At 50.5% G+C, this 12,039-nt stretch overlaps 1 long non-coding RNA gene across 1 annotated transcript; it reads right to left on the bottom strand.

Moving 5' to 3' along the window:
* Positions 1-10,106: 10,106 nt before the first annotated feature.
* LOC136369898 (uncharacterized) lies at positions 10,107-11,454 on the bottom strand. Its single transcript, XR_010745087.1, has 2 exons — positions 11,319-11,454; positions 10,107-10,338 (listed from the first exon to the last, which is right to left on the bottom strand). It is a non-coding gene; the product is annotated as an uncharacterized lncRNA (long non-coding RNA).
* Between the last annotated feature and the right edge of the window lie 585 nt (positions 11,455-12,039).

Below are 12,039 nucleotides of genomic sequence, written 5' to 3'. Positions count from 1 at the left end.
GTCTTTGATGTGGCTCCTCACACTGATTTCATTGCAGGATTATTATTTAGGTATTAATAATAATAATAATAAATAAATATATTTAGAAGAGCCTAAGTCTCACCTGTATTACTTGTATGTGTGTGCAGCATCTCATGCAATAAGATCCCTATCCCTGTCTGGGAACTTTATGTGGTCCTAAATAAGAGCAGGGTGATTTATCTACAGCTGAGTGCTGAGTTTAGTTTGTTACCTGTTGAGCATTCCCTCTTCTTCTGCTGCTGGCTTGGAGAAGAGACAACCCCTTGTCCACAGCCTCCTGCAGATAAAAAGCCCTTGAGATTATTCTTCCTATTATCTTTTAATGAGCAGGACATGAAGGCTGTACCTGTCACTATCACAAGCCCTGGCCCCTCAGACTGTGCCACCACTAAAGCCCCAAAGGACAACCTGGACTGTGCAGGGGGAGCTGTGCCCTCAGGGGAGGAAAGCAGAGCTCCAGGACAGTTCAACCACAGCAAACCAAACCCTCACAGAGGTCCCACAAGTCCTGCTGCAAGGACAGGAGCATAGCCCTGAGTAAACAGTTCTGTGTGAAATGACACGAAGTTGTTTTCAAGCTCTTCTGTGTGTGATTGATCTCCTGTAACAGGACATGTGCAATTAGCCAGCAGCTCTGCTATTAATAACTATCCCCGAGCATGTCGATGAAATGAATTGGTGTCTCTGTGGATTATTGCCTTTCTGCATCTGACATTTCTCTAGATGAGTGATACAGAACAAAAAGGGAATTTTAAGAGTATATAATTGAGTGTGTATTAGGGTTTATGAAGAGATTCCTACAATAACTGTCATGTTCTACCTGATGGAGTAGCTGTTATGTGAACATGCCAAAGAACCACTTTCCTTGCTGTGATCTTTGTTCTCACTTGCTTTGCCTGCATTATCTGAAAATCTCCTTTAGCTGATGCCACTGAATGCAGCCTGAGTAATGACTTGAGTGCAAAATAAGGATGGGAATAAAGAACGAGGTGAACACTTGCTGTCAGAGGCCTCAAACTGGGTACCAAAGTGAAAGCAGGCCTGGGATTTCAGAGGCAGATACACCTTGTGCTGCTTCCACCAGTGACAGATCCTCTGGAAACCAGGACACCTCCATCTATATCCTGGTGGAAGCTGAAGATCCAGGCACCAGTGTACTGTCAAACCTCTGCTCCAATGGGGACAGCTGCATCAGCAGAGGAGGCTCTGGGAAGAGAATGAAGGCATGGAGGGGTGAAGTGACTTCCTCTGAGTGTCACAGCAGGTGTGTGACACAACCAGGAGAGCAGCTCTGGGTGTCCCAGATTCTCAGCTGGAGAGCCCTGGCAGGGTTGTGCTGTTGCCAGTGTGAGAAAAGGGATTCCTCAGAAATGAAAACTTACCTATGGGCCATGAAACATGGTTTTGTGGAGGATTCAGCAAGGTGGAAACCAAACCTTTATGTGTCAGTTGGTGGCCTTTGCTGAGGGTGTGCTGGAGCCCTGTGGTCCCAGGACAGAGCTGCCATCCTGCTGTGACACCTATGACAGCAAAAGCTGTGGGGTCTCTGGGACCACCCCATGCCAGGGGGAGAAGGGGGAGATTTGCTTTCCCACTCCTTGAGGCCTTGGTGTGTGTCACTGACCTGAACAGAGATCTCTGCCGCTCTCACCTACATGCCAACAAAATATCTTGGCTGTGAGGAGTGGGAATTCTACTGGGATTTGGTGGTGCTGGGGTCCTGTCATTGCATTTACATCCAGCACCACAGGGACAGCTCCCTTTGCATCCCAGCTTTCCCACCACCAGCCCAGACCTTTTCCATTGTTGCCCTGGATTTTTCTATCCTATTTTCTTTCTCTGGCCTTACTACTTCTTCCCCCTCCATTTTTCAGTTTGGTTTGTCACACACACACATGGAATCACACACTCAATCCTCCTGGAGCCTCGGGCCTGCCAGCAGATGTCCAATGGAGTGGGGCTGAGGGATGCTCTGTCACCTCCTGCCCCTCCACGTCCCCCCTGCCCTATTCCCCACTGATCTATTGAAAAGGACAGGTAACCTCAGACAGAAAGATGGATGCCACAATTACATTCCCCTTTTCAGCAGCTCTTTTCCCTTGCCTCCTCCTGATGGAAATCGTGGGCAAGAAAAATCTATTATTACTCTCCAAATCATATCAAATATTTATCAGGGTAATTCTCTAGTTATCACCACCGATTGCAAGCCTCAGTCACGTATTAAATCTTGTTAGTGTCATCCCTGGGAACGTGGCTCGTCTGTCTCCTCAGCCCAGTGCTGCACACACCGGCTGCCCCAGGGGAGCTTGGCTTGTGGAAAAGCTGTGGGGAAGGAGGAGCTGGAGGTGTTCAAAGGTGAGCATGAGCTCGCCACATCCCCAAATCCTCCCAGGGCACGAGGTGAGCTCTGCTCAGGGGCAGCAGGGTGGCTGTGGGAAGGGGAGGCCACAGAGCTGATGGTGATGCTCAGATAAGCTCATTCTTAATCAGAAACTGTCTGAAAGAGGCACAAAAGGAGAGCTGTGTTCCTGCCCAGGAGCTGTGTGGGAACGACCAGGACACAGCTCAAGGTCTCTGGCTCTAATGACATGATGGCTCCTTTTGGAACTCCGTGGCTGGCTGGAAGCTGCACTGTCCTGGGGGTCCTGTAAGTCAGGGCAACCTTGACATCCCTGCAAGCCGTGCCAGGGAGCCTCCCCTTCCACCCACCGTGTGCAGGACCAGTGAGTGCAGCCACTCGAGCTGGGCTTGCGTTGTCGTGCTTCTTGGCACCAGTACGTTTCCAGATTGTACCTATTTTTAAACTCTTTATTGGGTCAAATCTGGACAGCTTGGAGACTTCAGCTCTTCCCTCTCCCTACCCCTGTGCCACAACTTCTTGCTGCAAAGGGAAGAAATGAGCAGCAAATTCCCTCTGCCAGAACCAATCAATCTGGCACCTGTCATCAGCATCACAGCAGCTATAAAATATTTAATTTCTTAATGATGAATTGGCAGATTGTTTAAAAAAGACAACAAGGAAACAAAGAAAAGGAAACAGACATTCACAATCTGCAGTCACACTCTTTGCCAGGCTGAGCCTTTGGAGCTGGTAGCAGGAATGTGTTTTTCCATCCCAGCTACCTGACAGTGCTGTCTATTCATAAAACCCTGCTGGCTGTTGTGGGGCTTTTCTTGCTCAGTCACTGGACCCTTGATTTGCCATCCCAGTGTCCCACCACTGATTCCTGATCAAACCAAGCCTTCAGAGGTTTGGGGTTTTTTGTCAGAAAACAGGCAAACAGCTTCTTGATGGCACAGGTTTTACCTCTGCACTGCTGTACACTGGAATAAGTGAGGGAAAAGAATGATCAGGCTAGGTCAGAGTACAGGTACATCCAGCCAGGTATTCTAGGTCCAGCAGTGACCCACAGGTCATGTTCTGGGAAATGTCTAGGAATAGTTCAGTCATAAAGTGCTATTTCTCTTACAGCCTCCAGCAATCTGCAGCTCAGGGAGATCCTTGTGGCTTCCAGCTCCAACTAGAATTTTCTTCCATGAGCTTGCCTAGTGATCTTTTAAAGTTATGCAGACTTTGGGCATCCACAAAAATTTTCACTCAAATAGTCCCATAGTTCTCTTGTGTAAAGCTGAATATGTTATTTTGTTTTCAGCATATCTCCTACTAATTTAACTCGATGTTCCCAGTTCCTGCATTAAAGAGACAGTGAAAAATCATTCTCTCTTCACCTCCCATCCCTTGAACATGTTTGGCTCACAAAACAAGGAGAGGCAGAGACAGGCCTGGGTTAATGGAGACCAAGATTGGGAATTTGCAGCAGACCATCTGATTCCAGAGGATGTCAGCTTGTGTGTGCCTGTGGATTCCTTCTGCCTCCAGTTCCTACAGCTGTGAGCTTGGAGGGGAGCCAGAGCCCTCACCTGCATCATGGATTTTTTGGAAGTGCATAAGGTAATTTTGGTGAGAGTCACCTCAAGGAATCCTGTAAATGCAAGCGAGAACACTGCCTGACCAAACTGAACCCTGTATTGCAAATATTGTGATATTTGGTGGGTTTTATTTTTTTTATCAACTTCTAAGTCCTGATATTGGGAGCTTTTAATTACAACAGAGCCATAAGTTCTCACTGAAGCAAACACAAACTTCCATCCATCACAGGAAAAAACCCAGAAACCACCTTTAATGGCTTGTGAAAGCCTCCTGAACCTCGGGGGAAATGAAGGGGAAGGGAACATTTGTCACTTAGCACCGTTTATTATTTTTAAGCCGGTCCCATGACGGGGAGTGGTGACGCTCCTCTCCGGCGTGACCAAACCCACACTGTTCCTCTGGGCTGGGAAGTTTGGCAGGCGTGGGTGGCTGGCTGGCAGCTCTCAGGCACAGCCTTCCTGCTCCCTCCTCTGCCTCTCCCGGCAGTGTGTGGGGATCCAGGGCTGCAGCAGAGTTGGCAGCATGCAGGGGATGCCAGGGTCAGGCAGCATCTCAGCTCAATCTACCAGGAGATACCTGGCAGAGCCCTCAAGCTCTGCCTGCTCTGGTGATTTGGTTTAGCCCTGATGTGTAAATATGCCACCCAAAAGTCTGTACAGGAAGGGCTTGGCCTGCTTTCCAGAGGGGTTGATGGAATTTTGGAGCACTCCCCATCACAGGGAGCTGGGACCTGGTGGCAAAGTGTCCAACTCTGGGTGTCCCAGTTTAGGAAGGACACTGAGTGCTGTGTCCAGCTCTGGTGTCTCAGTTTAGGATGGACATTGGGACTCTTGAGCACATCCAGAGGAGGGCAATAAGGCTGGTGAGGGGCTGGGAACACAAACCCTGTGAGAAACAACTGAGGGAGTTGGGGTTGTCCATCCTGGAGAAAAGGAGACTCAGGGGTGACCTTATCACTCTACAACTCCCTGAAAGGTGGCTGTGCTCAGCTGGGGTTGGGCTCTTTCTCCAGGCAGCACTGACAGAATGAGAGGACACAGTCTCAAGCTGCACCAAGGGAAATATAGATTGGATATTAGGAAAAGACTTTTACAGAAAGGGTGATAAAGTATTGGAATTGCCTGCTCAAGGAGGTGATGGAATCACCATCCCTGGACATGTTTAAATAGGCTGGGTGTGGCACTGAGTGCAGTGGTTTAGGCACACAGTGGTTTAGTTGAGGTGTTAGGGCTGGGTTGGACTTGATGATCTTGAAGGTCTCATCCAACCCGGTGATCCTGTGAATTCTGTGACAGTGACCCTCCCTGCTGGTGAGGCTGTGCTCCAGGGCAGAGCAGGTTTCCCCCAGCCCCTGTGCAAATTCTGAGCCACAGAAGGATGTTTCCATTGTGCTTTGGCACAGGGACAAGATGAAATCAAAGGACGGCACTTTGGTGTCAGGCAGCTCTTTCCCCTGTTCACTCGCAGTCTCTGCCTTCTGCAGCTGGCGTTTAAAGAGAAGTTTGCTCCGCTGATCCTGCCTAATGTCTCTTTGGAAGTTCTGAAGGAAAACATCCTGCTTATCTCTAATCAAAGCTGGGGTTTCTCTGCCTCTGGCCCTAAACATTGCAATAGGCTTGGTCCTAGTGGGAGCAGTGGGTGCTGAGCAGTGGAGCTGCCTCTCCAGACACGGGAAGAACCTGAAAACCCACCTCATCCCACCTGTGCCACCAGCTGCAGGTTTTGGGGGTGGGGAAGGGGAGATTTGACAGCAGCAATCCAGCAGCTCTGAGCTGAAGCACAGGGAGTCTCGAGAGGCATCACTTTCACATCTATTAAAATAGATCCCACTGCCAGAAAAAAAAAAAAAAAAAAACAAACCCTGGGAAGTGTGACTCAAAGTGGGGGAAGGAAAAGGGATAGGGCTGCTCAGCAGCTCGACACCCACATCAGGACAGCATCTCAGCAGAACCAGTCGCATCCCACCGTTGTCAGCGTGGCTGAACACGTGCTGGAGCAGAGAGGGGACTGAGGGAGGAGCTGCTGTGGGAAGTATTTGGCTCACAGTGAAGGCACATGGGGGGTGTCCGTGGGATGGGCAGTGCCAGAGTCTCTTCACCACAGGCCTTTCCCAGAAAGCTTTAACTAAGAGCATGAGCTGAAAGAGATTCTCTCTTGCTACCCCAAATCAGCCCTGGACACTGCTCTGAGGGTGTCCCTCTGCCCTTGGCTCCTTGCCAACTATGCTGGCTGGAAACCCTCCTCCAGATGGAGCAGGCTAGGAAAGGTGTGGAAACACAAAGAGGAAGGAAATGTGAATATATGAGCACCCCTAATTGTATGTTTTGCTGTTATTTAGACTGCTATGAAATGAATAAAATATTGAATAAAAAAATGAGTAAAATACTGTGATTCCTTGCTAAGAACTTTTTTCATCCACTTGTGCTGCAATACATTTACTCCGAGTAGAAACTCTTGTCAGGATTTGATTGCGGCAGATCCTTTAGTTTATTTTTTAACTGCAAAGAACCGACTTTCTCCCAAATATCTTTTTCCTTTTTTCATTAAAAAGTGCTAACAGAAGGTGAGCCATAGCCACGTATTGCAGCGAAGGCAGAGCTGTGGTGTAAGAGGGAGATGGGAATATTTTGGGTGCTGAGGTGGGGGGGTATCACTAAAACTAATTATAACACTTTCAGCCTAAATGGTTTGGCTGCTTGCTAGTTGGATTAAAAAGGTCAGATTTCCTGAGAAAGGCTTTGACAGAGGAAGGGTTTTGGCTGAGTTTCTTTAGGGGAACATCGTCGCTGCCTGCCCACCTCACCCTGCCTGTGTGGTGTGGTGGCCATTTGCCCCTCTGCCCACTCCTTCCACAAAACCTGGCTGGGGATGAAGCAGCAGAGTCTGGAAAAGCAACTTCTCATTAAAACAACCCCCTCAGCCCCTTGCTTTGGTGGGTCAGTGTTATCAGCTCCTGGGATTTCATCCCCCAGCCCTGAATGGTTGAGGTTTTCTTGCATGAGCTCATTTTTTCCCCTGCAATGGCTCATTTTTTTCCTTGCAGAATTTTCTAGAGCTTGGTTAGGCTCCAGGGCCTGCTTGCATCCTTGCTGCCTGTCTGAGGTTCAGGGGGAAGGCAGGCTGGAGCTGCAGGAGGGCAGAAGACATTGACCCAGCTCTGGGCTGAAAAGATGGTATCAGAGCAGTTGGAGAAAACACGAGGGTGGAAGGAGGCTTTCACTTGGAATTGTGCCTTGGAGGAGGCTTGGGGAACGGAAAGAGGCAACAGGCCATGCCATGGCACCACGATATAAAATAGACATTAAGCCATTGGAGAGCATCCAAAGGAGGGACACGAGGATGGGGAAGGGTCTGGAGGGGAAGTCATGAGAGGAGTGACTTGGTTTGACTTGGTTTGTTCAGCCTGGAGAAGTGGAGACTGAGGGGAGAACTCATTGTGGTCTTCAGCACCCTCAGGAGGGGCAGCAGATGAGCAGGCGTTGGTCTCCTCCCTCTTATAATCAGTGTCAGGACCCAGGGAACAGTTGGAGCTGGGCCAGGGAGGTTTAGGTTGGAAATCAGGAAAAAGTCTCTCCCCCAGAGGGTGCTGGCAGTGCCCAGGCTCCCCAGGGAATGGGCACGGCCCCGAGGCTGCCAGAGCTCCAGGAGCCTTTGGGCAGCGCTGCCAGGGATGCCCAGAGTGGGATTGGTGGGAGGTCTGGGCAGGGACAGGGGCTGGGCTGTGATCCTGGTGGGTGCCTCTCAACTCAGCATGTTCTGTGATTCTCTGTTTCTATGACCCTACGACTCCATGATTGTGTCATTCTGTGATGGGAGTGGAGACCTGCCGTGGTTGGAGAAGCTTTTATTAAGCAGCGAGAAGGGCCTGCTAGGAAATCCCCAGGACAGAGAATATTTCATGTGAAACAGAGGGCAAAATCCCCATTTCCCACTCCGTGCCTCTTTGGCTGAGGGATCCTTTTCGATTCCTCTCTGATGTTTTCCTAACCTTGAACAGCCCTGTAGGCTCTGGGGCTGATTCACCTCTGTGCTGAAACCTTCGGTCACCCAGAGCTGCTCGGCCAGCTGCATACCTGGCAGTGGTGGCCGCAGGGTGCTCAGGGTGGCTGCAGTGGTGGCTGCAAGGGTGCTCAGTGCCAGCTGCAAGTGGCCGCAGTTGTGGCCGCAGTGGTGATGGCAGAGTGTCAGTGGTGGCCACAGAGGTGGCCGCACAGGTGGCCGCAGGGTGGTCCCAGAGGTGGCTGCAGTGGTGGCTGCAGGGGGGTCTCAGTGATGGCCACAGGGTGGTCCCAGTGATGACCGCAGTGATGGCCACAGAGGTGGCCGCAGAGGTGACAGCAGTGATCACCGCAGTGGTGGCCGCAGGGTGGCCGCAGAGGTGACAGCAGTGATCGCCGCAGAGGTGGCCGCGGGGCGCTCGGAGCCGCCCGCAGAGCAGCGCAGTGGTGCCGTCCCCGGCGGCCCCGCAGGCTGTGGCAGCAGCGCAGCCCGTGCAATGTGCACCTGCAGCACATGATGGCACTGCAGGAGCGCGCAACGCTCCGCTCCTCTCGGCTCCCTGCAGCCCGCCGTGCAGCCCCAGCCCTGCAGCCCCCAGCCCTGCAGCCCCAGCAGTGCAGCCCCAGCCCTGCAGCCCCCAGCCCTGCAGCCCCCAGCCCTGCAGCCCCAGCCCTGCAGCCCCCAGCCCTGCAGCCCCCAGCCCTGCAGCCCAGCCCTGCAGCCCCCAGCCCTGCAGCCCCAGCAGTGCAGCCCCAGCCCTGCAGCCCCCAGCCCTGCAGCCCCCAGCCCTGCAGCCCCAGCAGTGCAGCCCAGCCCTGCAGCCCCAGCCCTGCAGCCCCAGCAGCGCAGGGATGAAGTGCCGATGGAGATGGGGGATGCAGCACCCCAAGTTCCGAGCAGGGCAAAGCTTTCCGAAGCCGGGCTCCCCCATCTCCTCGAGGGCAGAGGGGACACGGAGCTGCGGCGTGGCCCGACAGTGACACTGGGCTGGCACCTCCCATGGCACAGCTCCACACACCTGAGACCTTTCCCCTTCCCAAGGGCCCGCCCGTGCCCAGCCCGGCAGCAGCACAGCTCAGCCCGGGGCTCACTGGGGCACAGCCCCCTGCAGGTGGCGTGTCCCCAGTTCCCCCAGCACTGCCCTGGGGTGGCTCGGCCCCGGGCTGCCACATCCCTGCCCTCGCCTCCTGCGCTGCCCCACGCACCGAGAGCTCCAAAGGCGCCGCTGGCAGCAGCGGAGCCCCGGTGCGGCTCTCACACGGCAATAAGGTGCTGGGCCGGCAGCTGGGCTTGGGGGAAAAAAGAGAGAAAGAGAAATTCGTTACTTTGCTTGCTCCTGAAGGTGCACATCCTCCAGCCAAAAACCGGAGAGCACCGTAGGGATGAAGAGAAAAGCTGTAACAGCATTTCCATACAGAACGGGCTTTTTCCTGAAATAATCTCCGCAGGAGAGAAACTCTGTTAAGATATCTGGAAATGACAATCCTGGTATTTATCTGTTCTTATCTACAAAGATTTTGAGATGTGTGAACGCAGCGAGTTCTGCCCAAATTATTGTCAGATCGGAAACAGTGTGATCCCCTTCATGGAGATTGTCTGGAATTATCTGGTGGACACAAGGTGGAATGGCTCTGCTTTTTCTCCTCCTTGTCCCCACAGGAAAAAAAGTTCTCACTAAGACTTTTCTATAAGCAAAAAGAAATCTATCCAGGAATAAATACACTCAGAATCAGGAGAGGAAGGGGGGGAAAACCCTATTCCAAAAAAGAAGAATGGGGGGGTTTGATTCCTGCAGCTCTTGTCCCTCTCGCTGGATGGAGCACTCTATACTTGATATCTCCCTGTTGTAAATGCAGCTGATTGATTTTCTTTCTGTTTCTTCTTTTGCACTTGTTTATTTTAATAAAGATAGATTTATTTTATTTGGAAGCCTGAAGCAAAATGTTCCCGTGTCTCCACCCACCCTTCTGGCACTAAGCACTGATGGTTATTTCAGTGGTTATAATTTGATTTCTGCCTCTCCTGCTGGGCTGATGTGAGAGAAACAATATTTAGAGAAGCTGATTTTTAATTTTTTTTCTTTTTTTTTTCTGGAGTAAGAGAGACAGAGACTGGGAGTGGTATGAGGGGAAAAGAATCAGCAGGAATGCACTCACATTTTCTAGGCATTTTATTTCCATGATTGCAATCTCTGATGGACAAAAGGGAGAGGGTAGCTCAACTCATCCATTGCTCTCTGAAGAATGGAAAGTGAAGCATCTTTTGGGGCATTTCTGTGTTATTCTTGGTCCATGTCAGGGACTCGTTGTAGCTGCTCTTTGCCAATGATTCAATTGATGAGGTTTGTAGCCTGAATGATGAACATTTCCATTCTGCAAGTGGGGAAACTGAGGCACAGAGGAGTAAATCAGTAGTAAATCAGTAGTAAATCAGACCTTTTTCCTTCCGATCACCTGTCACCAAGAACAGGATCAGGAACAGGACTGATTTCCAGATCCAGGATGTTGTCAACACACACAAACCACCTACTTCAGCACTGCCATCTCTCAATTAAACTCAGACAAAATGAGATTTTCACCACTGCTTAGCAGCCAGACCTTGAGCAGAAAATTTTCCAAATAATTCAGCTACTGCCCAGCTCTTGGTGTTTCTTAGAGAAAAGATCCTGTGTTTTGCTAAGAGGAGTATTTTTGGCAGAGGAAAAGATCTGACCCTTCATTTCAAGACACAGAATAAAAACTTGTCTGTCACGTTTTTTCCCTACTTTTTAAAGGATCAGCCTCCCTCTTTTTCCTTTTGTCTTTAATTTTTCTGGCTTCTAGAAAAAGAGCTAGAGACTGCCTCTGTGCATAGCTGAAGATAATAACTTAGCTAAACATTTTTTTTTTCTCTTTTAAAATATATATCAAGATTGCCTGCTGCACAGTTTACATTTCCTGCTGTGGAGACAAATACTTTAATTAAAATGGGAGAAAAAACCCATGCAGAAAAAGGAAAAGCCTCTGTGAAAAGAATCCTAACAGGCTTGAAATGGGCAAATGAAGCCCTTTGGCAGCCAGGCTGCATTTACATATATGCAAATGTAAATATTTGGGACTATTTTGCTCAAGGCAAGGAGGTGTTTGGTGAAAGCCAGGCTTTGAGAAAGACCTTTTTGAGAGAAGGTCTCAAACTGCTTGACCTCCACTTCCTCCAGCCCCTGCTCCAGTCCTGGTGCAGGACAGATGGAATGGTTTTAGATGATCAAGTCTTGAGCATAAAAAGAAAACAGAATTTTCTAAACGCTTTGGCCTTTTCCCTTTCCTTCACTTAAGCGCAAAGCATTAAATTAATTCCTTGTGGTTGCTGTATTTGATTATCCTTGTACCTGCTCTCCCTCCCTGGGCTTCAGCTTGTCCCGAGGGACAGCCCAGCAGCAGCAAACAGCCAGGAACTCCAGGGACAGATCACAGGGATGGGAAGCTGCAAGGACAAAATTACTGCTCAGACCTGAAGTTCTTCTCCCAATGTGGAGTTACAGGCTGAAAGATTGACATCTAGGGTGTTTTTCCTGCAAATGTTGGCAGTGCAGGAAAAAGGGGAAGTCCTGTTGATAAGGGAATGTGCCGTGTGAGTCTGCAAGCCTTGTCTGGAGGAAACAGTGCCAAGAGAACCCTTTTCTTGCATTTTTTAGCCAAAGGAGCAGCCTGTGAAGGGCACCCCCTCACTCCACTCCCGTGCCTGCAGTAGGTCTGTAGCCAGCAGAGATCAGCTTGTTCTCTCGGAGATATTTCTGGGAAACACTCCCAGTATCTTTCCCCTAAAGCACATCCATCCAGACAGGAAAACACCCTGCCTTCCAAAGCACACCAGGCTCTCTGGGCTTCCCGTTTAAAGCCAACCACTGGGGGATCTCTGGAGCTCCTCAGCGTGATCAGGGGGAGCAGCAGCTGCCAGCCCTCGGTCCCAGAGGGTGGTAGTGAGCAGTAGGATATGCTTAGATGGATTAATCACACTCCCAAAGATCTTTTTGCAGGCCAGGCTATGGGTGGATTGGGAGCATCATAGTGCGCTTCCCCCTGCTAAGCTGGGATTTGTATGGAGCTCAT

Source organism: Sylvia atricapilla, chromosome 19 (genome assembly GCF_009819655.1).
Source record: "Sylvia atricapilla isolate bSylAtr1 chromosome 19, bSylAtr1.pri, whole genome shotgun sequence".
Classification (NCBI taxonomy): Eukaryota; Metazoa; Chordata; class Aves; order Passeriformes; family Sylviidae; genus Sylvia; species Sylvia atricapilla.
The sequence above is the reverse complement of the archived record's forward strand: the minus strand, read 5'-3'. Positions and strand labels throughout refer to the sequence as shown.